The sequence below is a fragment of the Oryctolagus cuniculus genome, chromosome 2 (genome assembly GCF_964237555.1).
Source record: "Oryctolagus cuniculus chromosome 2, mOryCun1.1, whole genome shotgun sequence".
NCBI lineage: Eukaryota > Metazoa > Chordata > Mammalia > Lagomorpha > Leporidae > Oryctolagus > Oryctolagus cuniculus.
The window spans coordinates 42,395,287-42,411,327 of NC_091433.1; the positions used below are offsets into that span (position 1 = coordinate 42,395,287).

The window sequence follows — 16,041 nt, forward strand, 5'->3', positions numbered from 1 at the left end:
TCGTGCCCCCCGCCGCCGTGCAGCGCGAGCCTGCGCCTGCGCCTGCGCCCTGGCAGAGGCGGGGGCTGCGGCTCACACCCTCGCCCCCGCCCTGGGAGGGAGGTGCGGAGCCGGGTCTGCCAGCTCCGCTCGGGCCGCGCCGCCGCACCGGGGACGAGGGCTCCGAGCGCGCTTTCCCGCGCGCGAGCCCGAAAGGGCCTGACTGGGGTGCCGCGGGACCTCGGATTCCTCCGGCGCCCTCCATGCTCCGTCACCCGCGGCCGGTGCCATCCCGAGCTGCGACGGCCTCCGTGCTTCGGGGGCCGGCGTCTCCCGAGGATCAGGGCGGCGGCAGTGTGGACAGAAGGTAGCAGTTGCCAAGGAGGCGGCAAAAATCTTGAAAACGGGGAGTCCCCAGTCCCCAGAGAAGACCTGGGGCCACTTCAGAAAGGCTTAGCGCTGGAGGGCCGATGCGGTCTGATGCATCTTTACTGCGGTGTTGGGGCTGAGTTTTACACTTCGTACTGGGGATAATGTTAACCATGTATGTCCTTGGGAAACCAATTTAACAGGCATGAACTGCACGCTGGAAGCCACCCAGATGTCACCTTGGTCACACGGTTGTTCCCTGTTGTCCCTACAATCCAGTAATTCTGCTAGATTAAAAAAAAAAATGCAGTGGAGTCAGAAGCAACCAAGATGCAGGAACTGTTCCTCGGGTGCCGAATTGCTTCTCTAAGCACCGCAGGGCCCCGCCTCCCTAACTGAGCAGCAAGAGGCACCCGGCCCAGCTGGCAAAGGCTTCGTCTTTTCTCTAGGAACCACGTTGGTTTTGCTTGTTGATGAGTGGTTATTTTGCTGCCTTTTTAACTTCTAAATCAGAGGATTACTGTGAAGCTCAAATTAGATGGTCTGTCATGTGGTAGTGCCTCCTAATCTCCCTGTGTTTTTCTGTCCTGATTTTGGCTGATGTCAGGAGTACCTGTCATTGATCTGTGTATCTTCTTCTTCTTCTTTTTATGATTTATTTATTTGTTTGAAAGGCAGAGTTACAGACACGGAGGGACCTTGCATCTGCTGTTTTCTTTTTTAAAGATTTACTTATTTTATTTGAAAGAGTTACAGAGAGGCTGAGGCAGAGAGAGAGAGAGAGAGAGACAGACAGACAAAGGCAGAGAGAGAGGGCTTCCATCCACTGGTTCACTCCCCAGATGACCACAGTGGCCGGAGCTGCGCCGGTCCAGAGCCAGGAGCCAGGAGCTTTTTCAAGTCTCCCCAGGGTGCAGGGACCCAAGGACTTGGGCCATCTTCTACTGCTTTCCCGGGCCATAGCAGAGAGCTGAATCGGAAGTGGAGCAGGACTCAAACCCACGCCCATATGGGATGCCAGCACTGCAGGTGGTGGCTTTACTGGCTACACCACAGCGCTACCCCCCCCCCCCCATTTGCTGTTTCACTCCCCAAAGGCTGAAATGGCCAGGGCTGGGCCAGAAGCCAGGAACTTCATCTAGATCTCCCATGTGGGTGCAGGGGCACAAGCACTTGGACCATCCTCTGCTGCTTTCCAGGCGCATTAGCAGGGAGCTGGATCAGAAGTGGAACAGCCAAGATTCCAACCAGAGCCCACGTGAGATGCCGGGGTCACAGGCAGTGGTTTAACCTGTTATTCCCAGTGCTAGCGCTTGTATCTTCTTTTCCCACCTGACTCATATCTCTAGGCTCACTCCTGCTGCCATTTTTAGGACAAATCTGCATTTAGGCAGGGAGACTATATAAATGGTACCCCAACACGGTGGGAGTCAGCAGTAAGCCTCTATGTGAGATGTGTGTGTAGGATGTGGTTTATCAATTCAGGTAACTGGGCTGCTGACTGATCCTGAGTTCCTGTCTCCAGATCTGGTAGCGTAACTCTTGATTCCTGTGCTGGGCCTTTTTCCTCTGCCTGGAAAACCCTTCTCTATCTCGTAAATATTCATCCTCCAGGAATCCATGCAAATGTCACATTCTCTTCAAAGCCTTCAGAGGCTGTCACGGGCAGTTTTGCATAGTTCTGTTCCTTAACTCTGCTCCTATCCTGTATCTTGTGGTTTTCCTTCAATGCTTAGCACAGTAATGAAACTCGGTGTGTTAGAAATGTGCTTCCTATCCCCATTTCTAATACCTCAAGCCCAGCCTTGATTCTGCCAACCTCTCTTGCGCCTGGGCAGGGAGATACCTGGTAACTGATTTTCCCCAAAGCCGATGCCCTTTGGCTGTTCTCCTTCCTACCAATTTCTGTCCTTTTAGACCCAGTTCACTCACAAGGCCACATCTTTAATGTGGGTCCTTCCCAAATGCGTTATCTTCAGAGTGTTTCTCTGTCGCTCCCCCTCTTCGTGGAGGAGCAACACTGAACCCTGCGCTGTTCTTTCGTCTGCTCGGCCCTCCCCGGGTTTGCTGCTGGTTCTTCCCGGGTTGGCTACTATCCCTTCCACCTCCGTGGAAGGGCAGTTCCCCCTGGCCACATTCCCCACTTCCGCAGGGGAGCGGCACACCGCCGGCCGGCTTTCTCGGGGGCTGCACGGGTTCCCTTAGATGTTCCCCATAGATGTTCCTGGTGCATGCCGTCTCTCTCCTCCTTTATAGTCCTCCTCCGCCAATCCCAACTCGGCTGAGTACGCTGCTCTCCAATCAGGAGCAAGTCCTACAGTTAATTGGTTGAACTGGAGGCAGCTGTGCGGAAGCTGTTTACTTCTCTCCCAGCGCCATATTGTGGGAGAGCAGATGCATAGAATAAGTCCTAATTCGAGTAACTTAGTCTAGTCCGGATTGCTCCCCACAGATCCCCCTTTCTTTTTATTTTTTAGCGTTGATACGCGCCTGTCTTCGGTGTCCCGCAGCACACACTCTGCTCTACTTGCTAGAGTTGCCACAGGCTCTTACAAGTCCTATCAATCAGGAAAACCGAATCCGGGTCCTCTCTTCGCCATTGTGAGGAGGTTTTTAGGCGCTGATGCGTGCCTGTGTTCGGTGCCCTGCAGCGCATGCTCTGCTCTGCCCGCAGGGGCTTACAAAACCTATCAGGCAAACCGAATCCAAGCCTTCTCATTGCCTTATTGTGGGGGAGACTTATTAGTGTTGGTTCGTGCCTATCTTCGGTGACCTGCAGCTCATACTCTGGTCGAGCTTTGCTGGCGCTTACCGCCTTAAATCAGGCAGACCGAATCCAAGCCTCCTAATTGTTGCATTGTGGGGAAGCTTTACTGATGTTAATTCGTGCCTGTCTTCGGTGACCTGCGGCGCATAAGCTGCTAGCCGCCGCAGGTGCTCATCGCCTCACTTGATTAGGCAGACCGAATCCAAGCCTTCTAATTGGCATGTTGAGGGGAGGCCTTATTTCTCTCCATTTCTCTATCTCCAGGCATTCCTACCTCTCCCATTTCACTTCTATCTTCCAGCATTCCCATTTCTCTCACTTTACTTCTAAAACTTCTGTTTCTCTTATCCCCGCAGCTTCCCGGCACCTCGCCCCGCCGGCGGGTTCCCGGCTCTGCGCCGCTTCAGCCCGCGCGCCTCTCTCATCTGCGCAGCTTCCCGGCTTTGCGCGGCTCCGCGGTCTTCCACGCTTAACCCTTTGGCGTCTGAACCACGGCCTACGCCAGCGTTCCCTATCTATTCACGCCCCGTGCTCTCTCTGCACGCGGCGGCTTCCGCGAGTAACACAGCGTAGCTTGCGTCTCCGCCACTAGGATTCAATCTAAGTTCCCCGGGCTAGCCTGGCGAATTCAACCCAGCGTACGTCTCCGCCCCACGGTTTGGCTTCCCGTCCTTTGCTCCCCGGGCTAATCAGACGGATCCCAACCAGGCTCACGTTTCAGCTTCTAGTTTCAACTTTTCGCCCCCTATTCCCGGGCTAACTTGAGAACCCCAAAGTGGCTTTCGTTTCCGCCTTGGCCTGCCCCCCGCGGCTTCAATTTCCCTAACATTTTTCTCTACCCGGTATGTTTCCCAAGCTTTCCTCCAACAATACTCCTCCCTCATTTCTCCTGGCCTCTCCCCACAGTCCGCGTCCGAGTCTGTTTGTTCTAACTTTCACTTTCGCTTTCGACCTTAGAGATTTCTCCCAGCTTCCCCCCGTAGTCCGTATCTGAGTCTATGCCTAGGCTTTCAACAGCTTCTTCCGGCACCCTTTTCGTCCGGCTTTTCCCTAGGCTGTTTGCTAGTCTCTCTCTCCGGTATTTTCCCTAGGCTGTTTGCTAGTTTCTCTCTCCGGTAATTTCCACTTCTTCCCGTTTCTTCCCTCCTAAGTTTTTTATCCGTCCTAGGTTTCCTATCCGAGCTAGGTTTCCTATCCGAGTCACGGCACCATTATGTCGCTCCCCCTCTTCGTGGAGGAGCAACACTGAACCCTGCGCTGTTCTTTCGTCTGCTCGGCCCTCCCCGGGTTTGCTGCTGGTTCTTCCCGGGTTGGCTACTATCCCTTCCACCTCCGTGGAAGGGCAGTTCCCCCTGGCCACATTCCCCACTTCCGCAGGGGAGCGGCACACCGCCGGCCGGCTTTCTCGGGGGCTGCACGGGTTCCCTTAGATGTTCCCCATAGATGTTCCTGGTGCATGCCGTCTCTCTCCTCCTTTATAGTCCTCCTCCGCCAATCCCAACTCGGCTGAGTACGCTGCTCTCCAATCAGGAGCAAGTCCTACAGTTAATTGGTTGAACTGGAGGCAGCTGTGCGGAAGCTGTTTACTTCTCTCCCAGCGCCATATTGTGGGAGAGCAGATGCATAGAATAAGTCCTAATTCGAGTAACTTAGTCTAGTCCGGATTGCTCCCCACATTTCTCTGTGAACCAGTGGGATTTAGAGGCCATTGGATGTCTAGCAGTGTTTCTTTCATGTTCCCAGTTTTAGAAACAAACAAATCAAGGCTCAAGGAGGTGAAATAACTAAGTTTTCAGCTACTAGTCAGGAGTGGGGGGCCAGTGCCACGGCTCACTAGGCTAATCCTCCACCTTGTGGCGCCGGCACACTGGGTTCTAGTCCCGGTCGGGGTGCCGGATTCTGTCCTGGTTGCCCTTCTTCCAGGCCAGCTCTCTGCTGTGGCCAGGGAGTGCAGTGGGGGATGGCCCAAGTGCTTGGGCCCTGCACCCCATGGGAGACCAGGATAAGTACCTGGCTCCTGCCATCGGATCAGCGCGGTGCGCCGGCCGCAGTGCGCTGGCCACGGCGGCCATTGGAGGGTGAACCAACGGCAAAGGAAGACCTTTCTCTCTGTCGCTCTCTCTCACTGTCCACTCTATCAAAAAAAAAAAAAAAAAAAAAAAAAAAAAAAAAAAAAAAGAGTAGAGTGGGGATAGGAATTCAGTGCAGGGGTTAAGATGCTGCTGGAGACGCCCACATCCCATGTAGGAATGTCTGGATTAGAGTCCATGCTCCACTTCTCATCCAGCTTCCTGCTAATGCACACCCTTGGGAGACAGCATTTGATGGCTCAAGTACCTGGGTCCCTGTCCCCAACATGAGAGACCTGGATAGAGGTATAGGATCCTAGCTTTGGACTGGCCAGGCCCTGTCTGTTGCAGCCATTTGGGAAGTGAACAAGGGGATGAAAGATCCCTCTCTCTCGCTCTCTCTTTCTCTCTCTTTCAAATAAACAAAACTTAAAAAAAAAAAAACTATTGAATCTAAGTCCACCTGTCTAAAGTCTTTGCTCTTTCTGCCCCCAACACAGCCTTTACGTCTGCATTTCCTTTTGCCCAGTGCATATTGCTAGCACTTGGAAGCCCAAAGCAGAGCTCCTGGAGCTATAGTACTAGTGAGATAATGAAGACATGTACCCCTTTATTCACTTGGTGGTAGGTAAAATAGTGTCCTTGCAAAAGATATATGCAAATACCATTGGGGCCAGCACTGTGGCATAGCAGGTAAAGCCGCTGCTGTCTGCAGTGCCGGCATCCTGTACGGGCACCAGTTCAAGTCCCAGCTGCTCCACTTCCAATCCAGCTCTCTGCTATGGCCTGGGAAAGCAGTGGAAGATGGCCCAAGTCCTTAGACTCCTGCACCCGCACAGGAGACCTGGAAGAACCTCCTGGCTCCTGGCTTCATTTCGGTGTGGCTCCAACCGTTGCAGTCATCTGGGGAGTGAACTAATAGATGGAAGACTTCTCTCTCTCTCTCTGTCTCTCTCTGCCTCTCTCTAACTATGCCTTTCAAAGAAATAAATAAATCCCTAAAAAAAAGATATATGCAAATGCCAATCTCTAGTTTCTGTGAAGGTGATAGTATTTGGCAGTAGAGTCTTTGCCAATTGCTATATTCGTGCCACCTCCTCCCTCATTTCATATGTTGAAATTGGGAGCTGAGGCCTTTGGGGTGATGATCTCTGCCCTCATGAATGGGATCAGGGCTTCTATGAAACAGGCCCAAGAGAGTTCACTCATCCTCTCCACCTTGTGAGGAGACAGCAAGAAGACGCCATCCATGAGGAAGGAAACATGTCCTCACCAGCAGGGAGCCTGCCTGCGCGTTCATTTGAACTTATCAGTGTCTGGGACTGTGAGAAGTAAATGCCTGCTGCTTGTAAGTCCCTGTCTTTGGAGTTCTGTGATGGACTGGATTGTAAATGTTTATTAAATGCATCAAAGAGGACCTATTTCAATGTCACTCCTCCCAGGCAGAGCCCTCATGCATCCCATGTTCTTCTGAGGTACTTACAGGTATTTTTGCAGGGTAGACCACAACCCCTGTTCCTCTGCAAATAGCTTAGTGTCCTGAACTCATTCCTTCAATGGCCATTTCCACAGAGCCACATACTGGCCATTGCATTTAGTTAGAAGAACAAAAAAGGTTGGGGGCTGGGATGCCTTTATTCTTGAATCACGACAGAAACCTGAATTGAGATAGGAGGGGTATTTTGTGACTTTCAAAAATCTACCTTTTCCCCTTCTGATCTGTATTTGCTGTAAATGTTCTATAGTTTACTTAGCTATTAAGATGTTAATACCTCGTTTTAAGGTGAAAAATCTCCTCCTGTTTTTACAGTCTAGTCAATTCTGAACTGCTGCTCTGAGCAGGGCTGGCTTATCAGCACTACACAGGAAACAGCATCCATGCTTCTGCTCACTAGGAAAATCTATCTTGACCTCAGATCCCAGTGAGTCAACTAGTTCTTCAATAGGTGGGCTTTTTTTTTTTTTTTATAAAGAAAGCTGTTTTCCCTTCAATACAGCAGACACCAAAATGGACAAAATGAGAATACAGAGCACTCCAGTTAGAGAACATGAGATCGACCAAGTGTTTTGCTACCTGCAAGACTAAAGTACCTTTGAGCATGAAGTGCCTCAGCAATGACACTGACAAACACTCCAGGTAAAGACAGCCTTATGCTGGTAGTCAGCCAAGGCCCTGATGCCCAGAAATAAGACCCTGACAGGCAGCAGAAGGGGAGAAAAGCGTGGCACACACAGAAGAGGATCAGGTGGGAGCACACACTATTTTCTAAAAGCCACATTGGCTGAGAGTTTGCAACCGTCCTCAGTAAAGAACTGGAACTCAAGATGAGGATCCCATTAGTCCTATTAGATATCCTTGTAGATTACTGAAATATTTTTTTCCTAAAGATTTCTTTTATTTGAAAGGCAAAGTCACAGAGAGGCAGAGGCAGAGAGAGAGAGAGAGAGAGAGAGAGGGGTCTTCCATCCACTGGCTCACTCCCCACATGGCCACAATGGCGGGACCTGCACAGATCTGAAGCCATAAGCCAAGAGCTTCTTTGGGTCTCCCAAATGGGTACAAGGGCCCAAAGACTTGGGCCATCCTCCATGGCTTTTCCCAGGCCATAGCAGAGAGCTGGAGTGGAAGTGCAACCGCCAGGACTCAAACCGGTGCCCATATGGGTTGCTGGCACTGCAGGCAGTGGCTTTACCTGCTATGCCACAGAGCTGGCCCCCATAAGTGGCATTTATAAGGATATCTACTTATTCCTGCAGGCCTAAACTTGTGTCATCTGGAAGCTCAGAAATGGGGCATCAATTGCTTGGCTTGTTCTTTAATGATGTGTGTTCTAGTGTTACCCTGTTGGCATCCAAAGTGGCTTCAAGAACAGTCATATCAACTTTGCTTTGGTTAGATATATTGGAAATGGAAGCAAGATGGTGGTGAATAAGATACTCTGGTGACCACTCCCCCTGAGTTCACAATGTTCACAATGTGAACAGCTATACACACACCAAGCCACCTTCATAAGAGGCACAGAAACCAGGCCAGCACCTGTGGTCAGTCTCTGGACTTGCCCAGTGTCAGGTGGAGAACTGTGCCCTGGTGAGACACTGATTTTGGCCTGCATCACCACCACTCTGTCATGATGGTGTGTACCCCCAAGATTGCACAGAGCCTGTAACTGTGAGACCCAGAATGAGCAATCTAGGGTCTGCCTAAATATCTGAGGGGCTGCTTCTATCACCCCTGCGACAACCATGGGCACAGCAATGAATCACAGGACTGTTTTGGAACTCAATGCCAGGATAACAAAAGCCAGCATGTAGTATTCTATTGGTCTCTGTCCACAGGCCAATGCCTGTAGACAGTTCCTCTGGAGCTGCTTCCATGTCCAGTAGGCTTTTTTGATCCTGGTTGAGCAGTCTAATACCCTAGCCAGCATTGCCAGTGGCAGACAGGAGCAGTATCAAGCAGTGAGTCACCTCAGCAGTAGATAGACCATAGCGCAGCTAGCTTCAGTCCTGCCCCCAGGCTGCACTGGTCTTGGTGGGCTGTGGGCTCCAGATGTGAAGTAGCATCATGGCAGGAGTCTCAGCCTACTACAGATCCAGAAAGAGCCTTATAGAGACAATCTATCCCTTGTAAGTTTCTCCCTGGTTCATATGGAACAACACATCCACTGCAGATATGGGACAAGTTTGAGTAGTAGTATAGGACTGAATCAGTAAAAACTTATCGACAACAGACCTGCTAGTGCTTACATAGCAGAAGTCTCCACAGGCTCAGAGAAAATAAACAGACTGCTTAGAATTTATAGGACAGACACAGGCGAAGTCCTGTTACCAAAATTCAATGTGCAGATGATGTCATACACCAACAAACGAACTTAAAGGGAACCAAGACCACACCTGAGGAGCAGAATAAGGTGCCAGAAACCAACCATCTAGGAACTAAATGCTTGGATAAAGATGTAAAAATAGCTGTTTGGGGCTGGAGCTGTGGTGTAGTGGGTTAAGCTGCTGCCTGCAATGCCGGCATCCCATATGGACGCTGGCTCAAGACCTGGAGGCTCCACTTCTGATCCAGCTCTCTGCTATGGCCTGGGAAAACAGTAGAAGATGGCCCAAGTCCTTGGGCCCCTGCACCCACATGGGAGACCCAGAAGAAGCTCCTGGCTCCTATATTCGGATCGGCTCAGCTCCGGCCTTTCTGGCCAACTGGGGAGTGAACCAGCAGATGGAAGACCCTTCTCTCTCTCTCTCTCTCTCTCTCTCTCTCTCTCTCTCTCTCTCTCTGCCTCTCCTTAACTCTCTGTGTAACACTGACTTTCAAATAAATAAATTATCTTTAAAAAAATAGGTCTTTTAAGGAAACTCAGTAAAATTCAAGAAAACACAGAGTAATGATTCAATGTTCTACAAGATGCAAGATGGAAGTAATTAAACAAAATCAAGCAGAAATCCTTCAACTAAAAAGTATGCTAAGTGAAACTAAAAATGTGATAGAAGGCATCAATAAAAGATCAAACAGAAGACAGAATCAGCGGGCTCAGACAGGCTACTTGAAAATGTATCATTGGAAGAGAAAAAAGAATCAAGAGGAATAAAAGACATAGGAAATACAGGATAGTGTGAAAAGAGCAAATATTTTGTTGGTTTTTTTTTGCCTGTTTTTTTTTTTAACTTTTATTTAGCAAATATAAATTTCCAAAGTACAGTTTATGTATTACAATGGCTTTCCCCCCAATAATTTCCCTCCCACTTGCACCCCTCCCATCTTCTGCTCCCTCTCCCATTCCATTCACATCAAGATTCATTTTCAATTATCTTTATATACAGAAGATCAATTTAGTATATATTAAGTAAAGATTTCATCAGTTTGCACCCACACAGAAACACAAAGGGTAAAATACTGTTTCAGTACTAGTTATAGCATTACTTCACATTGGACAACACATTAAGGACAGATCCCACCTGAGGAGTAAGTACACAGTGACTCCTGTTGTTGACTTAACAATTTGACACTCTTGTTTATGGCGTCAGTAATCTCTCTAGGCTCTAGTCATGAGTTGCCAAGGCTATGGAAGCCTTTTGAGTTCACTGACTTCAATCTTATTCTGACAGGGTCATAGTCAAAGTGGAAGTTCTCTCTTCCGTTCAGAGAAAGGTACCTCCTTCTTTGATGGTCCCGTTCTTTCCACTGGGATCTCACTCACAGAGATCTTTCATTTAGGTCATCGTCGTCGTCTTTTTTTTTTTTTTTCCAGAGTGTCTTGGCTTTCCATGCCTAAAATACTCTCATGGGCTCTTCAGCAAGATCCAAATGCCTTAAGGGCTGATTCTGAGGCCAGAGTGCTATTTAGGACATCTGCCATTCTATGACTCTGCTGTGTATCCTGCTTCCCATGTTGAACCGTTCTCTCCCTTTTTTATTCTATCAGTTAGTATTCGCAGACACTAGTCTTGTTTGTGTGATCCCTTTGACTCTTAGACCTATCAGTGTGATCAATTGTGAACTGAAATTGATCACTTGGACTAGTGAGATGGCATTGGTACATGCCATCTTTATGGGATTTTATTGGAATCCCCAAGCACGTTTCTAACTCCACCATTTGGGGCAAGTCCGATTGAGCATGTCAAATTGTACATCTTATCCCTCTCTTATTCCCACTCTTATATTTAACAGGGATCACTTTTCAGGTAAATTTAAACATCTAAGAATAATTGTGTATTAATTACAGAGTTCAACCAATAGTACTAGAACAAAAAAAAAATACTATAAGGGATAAAGTATTACATTGTACATCAACAGTCAGGACAAGGGCTGATCAAGTCACTGTTTCTCATAGTGTCCATTTCACTTCAACAGGTTTCCCATTTGGTGCTCAGTTAGTTGTCGCCGATCAGGGAAAACGTATGATATTTGTCCCTTTGGGACTGGCTTAATTCACTCAGCATATTTTTTTTTTTTTTGACAGAGTGGACAGTGAGAGAGAGAGACAGAGGGAAAGGTCTTCCTTTTGCCGTTGGTTCACCCTCCAATGGCCGCCACAGGCAGGCACACCAAGCTGATGCAATGGCAGGAGCCAGGTACTTATCCTGGTCTCCACTGCACTCCCTGGCCACAGCAGAGAGCTGGCCTGGAAGAGGGGCAACAGGGACAGAATCCAGCGCCCTGACAGGGACTAGAACCTGGTGTGCTGGCGCCGCCAGGCAGAGGATTAGCCTAGTGAGCTGCGGCTCCGGCCTCAGCATAATGTTTTACAGATTCTTCCATCTTGTTGCAAATGACTGGATTTCATTGTTTTTCACTGCTGTATAGTATTCTATGGAGTACATGTCCCATAATTTCTTTATGCAGTCTACTGTTGATGGGCATTTGGGTTGGTTCCAGCTCTTAGCTATTGTGAATTGAGCTGCAATAAGACAGCTTTTTTGTTTGCCAGTTTAATTTCCTTTGGGTAAATTCCAAGGAGTGGGATGGCTGGGTTGTATGGTAGGGTTATATTCAGGTTTCTGAGGAATCTCCAGACTGACTTCCATAGTGGCTTCACCAGTTTGCATTCCCACCAACAGTGGGTTAGTGTCCCTTTTTCCCCACATCCTCTCCAGCATCTATTGTTGGTAGATTTCTGAATGTGAGCCATTCTAACCGGGATGAGGTGAAACCTCATTGTGGTTTTGATTCGCATTTCCCTGATTGCTAGTGATCTTGAACATTTTTTTCAAGTGTCTGTTGGCCATTTGGATCTCCTCCTTTGAAAAATGTCTATTGAGGTCCTTGGCCCATCTCTTAAGTGGGTTGTTTGTTTTGATGTTGTGGAGTTTCTTGATTTCTTTGTAGATTCTGGATATCAACCCTTTATCTGTTGCATAGTTTGCAAATATTTTTTTCCCATTCTGTCGGTTGTCTCTTCACTTTCCTGACTGTTTCTTTTGAAGTACAGAAACTTCTCAATTTGATGCAATCCCAATTGTTAATTTTGGCTTTGACTGCCTGTGCTTCTGGGGTCTTTTCCAAGAAGTCTTTGCTGGTACCTATATCTTGCAGGGTTTCTCCAATGCTCTCTAATAATTTGATGGTGTCAGGTCATAGATTTAAATCTTTAATCCATGTTGAGTGAATTTTTGTGTAAGGTGAAAGGTAGGGGTCTTGCTTCATGATTCTGCACGTGGAAATCCAATTTTCCCAGCACCATTTATTGAATAGACTGTCCTTACTCCAGGGATTGGTTTTGGATCCTTGATCAAATATAAGTTGGCTGTAGATGTTTGGATTGATTTCTGGTGTTCCTATTCTGTTCCATTGGTCTATCCATCTGTTTCTGTACCAGTACCATGCTGTTTTGATTACAACTGCCCTGTAATATGTCCTGAAATCTAGTATTGTTTTTGTTGTACAAGATTGCTTTAGCTATTCGATGTCTCCTGTGCCTCCATATGAATTTCAGCATCATTTTTTCCAGATTTGAGAAGAATGTCTTCGGTATTTTGATTGGTATCGCATTGCACCTATAAATTGCTTTTGGGAGAATGGACATTTTGATGATATTGATTCTTCCAATCCATGAGCATGGAAGATTTTTCCATTTTTTGGTATCCTCTTCTATTTCTTTCTTTAAGGTTTTGTAATTTTCATCGTAGAGACCTTTAACGTCCTTGGTTAAGTTTATTCCAAGGTATTTCATTGTTTTTTGTAGCTATTATGAATGGGATTGATCTTAGAAGTTCTTCCTCAGCCGTTGCATTGCCTGTGTATACAAAGGCTATTGATTTTTGTGCATTTATTTTATATCCTGCTACTTTGCCAAACTCTTCTATGAGTTCCAGTAGTCTCTTAGTAGAGTTCTTTAGATCCCCTAAATAAAGAATCATATCATCTGCAAAGAGGGATAATTTGAGTTCTTCCTTCCCAATTTGTATCCCTTTAATTTCTTTTTCTTACCTAATGGCTCTGGCTAAAACTTCCAGAACTATATAGAACAGCAGTGGTGAAAGTGGGCATCCTGTCTGGTACCAGATCTCAGCGGAAATGCTTCCAACTTTTCCCCATTCAATAGGATGCTGGCCATGGGTTTTTCATAAATTGCTTTGATTGTATTGAGGAATGCTCCTTCCATACCCAGTTTGCTTAGAGTTTTCATCATGAAAGGGTGTTGTATTTTATCAAATGCTTTCTCTGTGTCTATTGAGGTAATCATATTGTTTTTCTCCTGCAGTCTGATAATGCGGTGTATCACATGGATTGTTTTGCGAACATTGAACCACCCCTGCATACCAGGGATAAATCCCACTTGGTCTGGGTGGATGATCTTTCTGATGTGTTGTTGCATCCTATTGGCCAGAATTTTATTGAGGATTTTTGCATCTATGTTCATCAGGGATATTGGTCTGTAATTCTCTTTCAATGCTGCATCTTTTTCTGGCTTAGGAATTAAGGTGATGCTGGCTTCATAAAAAGAATTTGGGAGGATTCCCTCTTTTTCGATTGTTCTGAATAGTTTGAGAAGAATTGGAGTTAGTTCTTTAAATGTCTGGTAGAATTCAACAGTGAATCCATCTGGTCCTGGGCTTTTCTTTGTTGGGAGGGCCTTTATTACTGTTTCAATTTCTGTCTCAGTTATGGGTCTGTTTAGGTTTTCTGTGTCTTCCTGGTTCAATTTAGGTAGATTGCATGTGTCCAGGAATCTATCCATTTCTGGTATATTTCCCTGTTTGCTGGCATACAAGTCCTTATAGTAATTTCTGATGATTCTTTTTATTTCTGTGGTGTCTGTTGTTATGTTTCCTTTTTCATCTCTGATTTTACTGATTTGGGTCTTTTCTTTTTTTAGTTAGTTGGGTCAATGGGGTGTCAATTTTGTTTATTTTTTCAAAAAACCAGCTCCTCATTTGGCTGATTTTTTAAATTTTTTTTGGATTCATTCCTGTTGATATCTTCTCTGATTTTAATTATTTGTCTTCTCCTACTAGATTTGGGTCTAGTTTGCTGCAAATTTTGTAGATCCTTGAGATGAACAGAAAGCTCATTTATTTGGTGCCTTTCCAATTTCTTGATGTAGGCAGCTATTGATATAAACTTTCCTCTTAACACTGCTTTTGCTGTATCCCATAAGTTTTGGTATGTTGTGCTGTTATCCTCATTTACTTCCAGAAAGTTTTTGATTTCTCTTTTGATTTCTTCTGTGACCCATGTTCATTCAGGAGCATGTTGTTCAATCTCCATGTGTTTGCATATGCTCTAGGGATTCCTGAGTTGCTGATTTCCGACTTCATTCCTTGATGGTCTGAGAAGCTGCATTGTATGATTCCAATTCTTTTGAATTTGCTGAGACTTGCTTTATGGCCTAGTATGTGGTCAATCTTAGAGAATGTTCCATGTACTGCTGAGAAGAATGTAAATTCTTTATGTGTAGGATGAAAAGTTCTGTAGATATCTGTTAGATCCATTTGGGCTATAGTGTCATTTAAATCTACTGTCTCCTTGTTGATCTTCTCTCCTGTTGATTTGTCTGAGAGTGGAGTATTGAAGTCCCCCAGTATTATTGTATTGGAGTCTAAGTCTCCCTTTAAGTCCCTTAACAAATCTTTTAAATAAACCAGTGCCCTGTAATTAGGTGCATATACATTGATAATCGTTATATCTTCCTGTTGAATTGATCCCTTAATCATTATATAGTGCCCCTCTTTGTCTCTCTTTGTGGGGAGCAACTGAGACTAGACTAAGTTACTGGAATTAAGACTTATTCTATGCATCTACTCTCCCACAATATTGCGCTGGGGAGGAGTAAACTTCTACACAGCTGCCTCTCGCCAATTTGACTGATAAGCTGCAGGAGCTGATCCTGCTCCTGATTGGAGGAGAGCAGCGTGCTCGGCGTGTGGGTAGTAGAGTTGGGATTGGTGGAAGAGGACTATAAAGGAGGAGAGAGTCAACATGCACCGGGAACATCTGAAGGAATACCTGAGCAGCCCCCAAGAGAGCCGGCCGGTGGTGTGCCGCTCCTCCGCGGAAGCGGGGATAGTGGCGGGGGGTGCCGCCCCCTCCACGGAGGTGGAGGGGCCAGCAGCCAACCTGGGAAGGACCAGCAGCTAACCCGGGAATGGCCGAGCAGACAAAAGAACAGCGCAGGGTCTAGTGTCGTTCCTCCGTGAATGGGGGAGCAACGTCTCTTAACAGTTTTTGTGTTGAAGTTTATGTTGTCCGATATTAAGATGGCTACGCCCGCTCTTTTTTCATTTCTGTTGGCATGGTGTATCTTTTTCCAGCCTTTCACTTTCAGTCTGTATGCATCTTTGTTGGAAAGATGTGTTTCTTGTAAGCAGCAAATAGATGGGTTTTGTTCCTTAACCCAATCAGCCAATCTGTGTCTTTAACTGGACAGTTCAGGCCATTAACATTCAATGTGACTATTGATAAGTAGTAACTTAGCCCTGCCATTTGCCAAAGATATTTTCTAATATATGCTCTGAACTTCCTGTGATCTTTTTTGCTGTGAGGTTTCCTTCCTTTACCTTCTTTCATATTGATGATCGTGTTTCTGTGTTTCTGTGTGTAACACATCTTTAAGCATCTTTTGCAGGGCTGGACGAGTGGCAAAAACTTCTTTCAATTTCTGTTTGCTATGAAAGGTCTTTATTTCACCTTCATTCACAAGTGAGAGCTTTGCAGGATATAATATTCTGGGCTGGCAGTTTTTCTCTCTTAGTACCTGGGCTATGTCTCACCATTCCCGTCTAGCTTGTAGGGTTTCTGATGAGAAGTCTGCTGTGAGCCTGATTGGAGATCCTCTGAGAGTCATCTGACGTTTCTCTCTTGCACATTTTAGAACCTTTTCTTTATGTTTCACTGTGGTGAGTTTGATTACAACG

At 46.6% G+C, this 16,041-nt stretch overlaps 1 long non-coding RNA gene across 1 annotated transcript; it reads left to right on the forward strand.

Moving 5' to 3' along the window:
* The first annotated feature begins 90 nt into the window (after positions 1 to 90).
* LOC138848445 (uncharacterized) lies at positions 91 to 7,634 on the forward strand. The gene is made up of 3 exons (XR_011386233.1): positions 91 to 346; positions 6,995 to 7,106; positions 7,182 to 7,634. It is a non-coding gene; the product is annotated as an uncharacterized lncRNA (long non-coding RNA).
* The last annotated feature ends 8,407 nt before the right edge of the window (positions 7,635 to 16,041 follow it).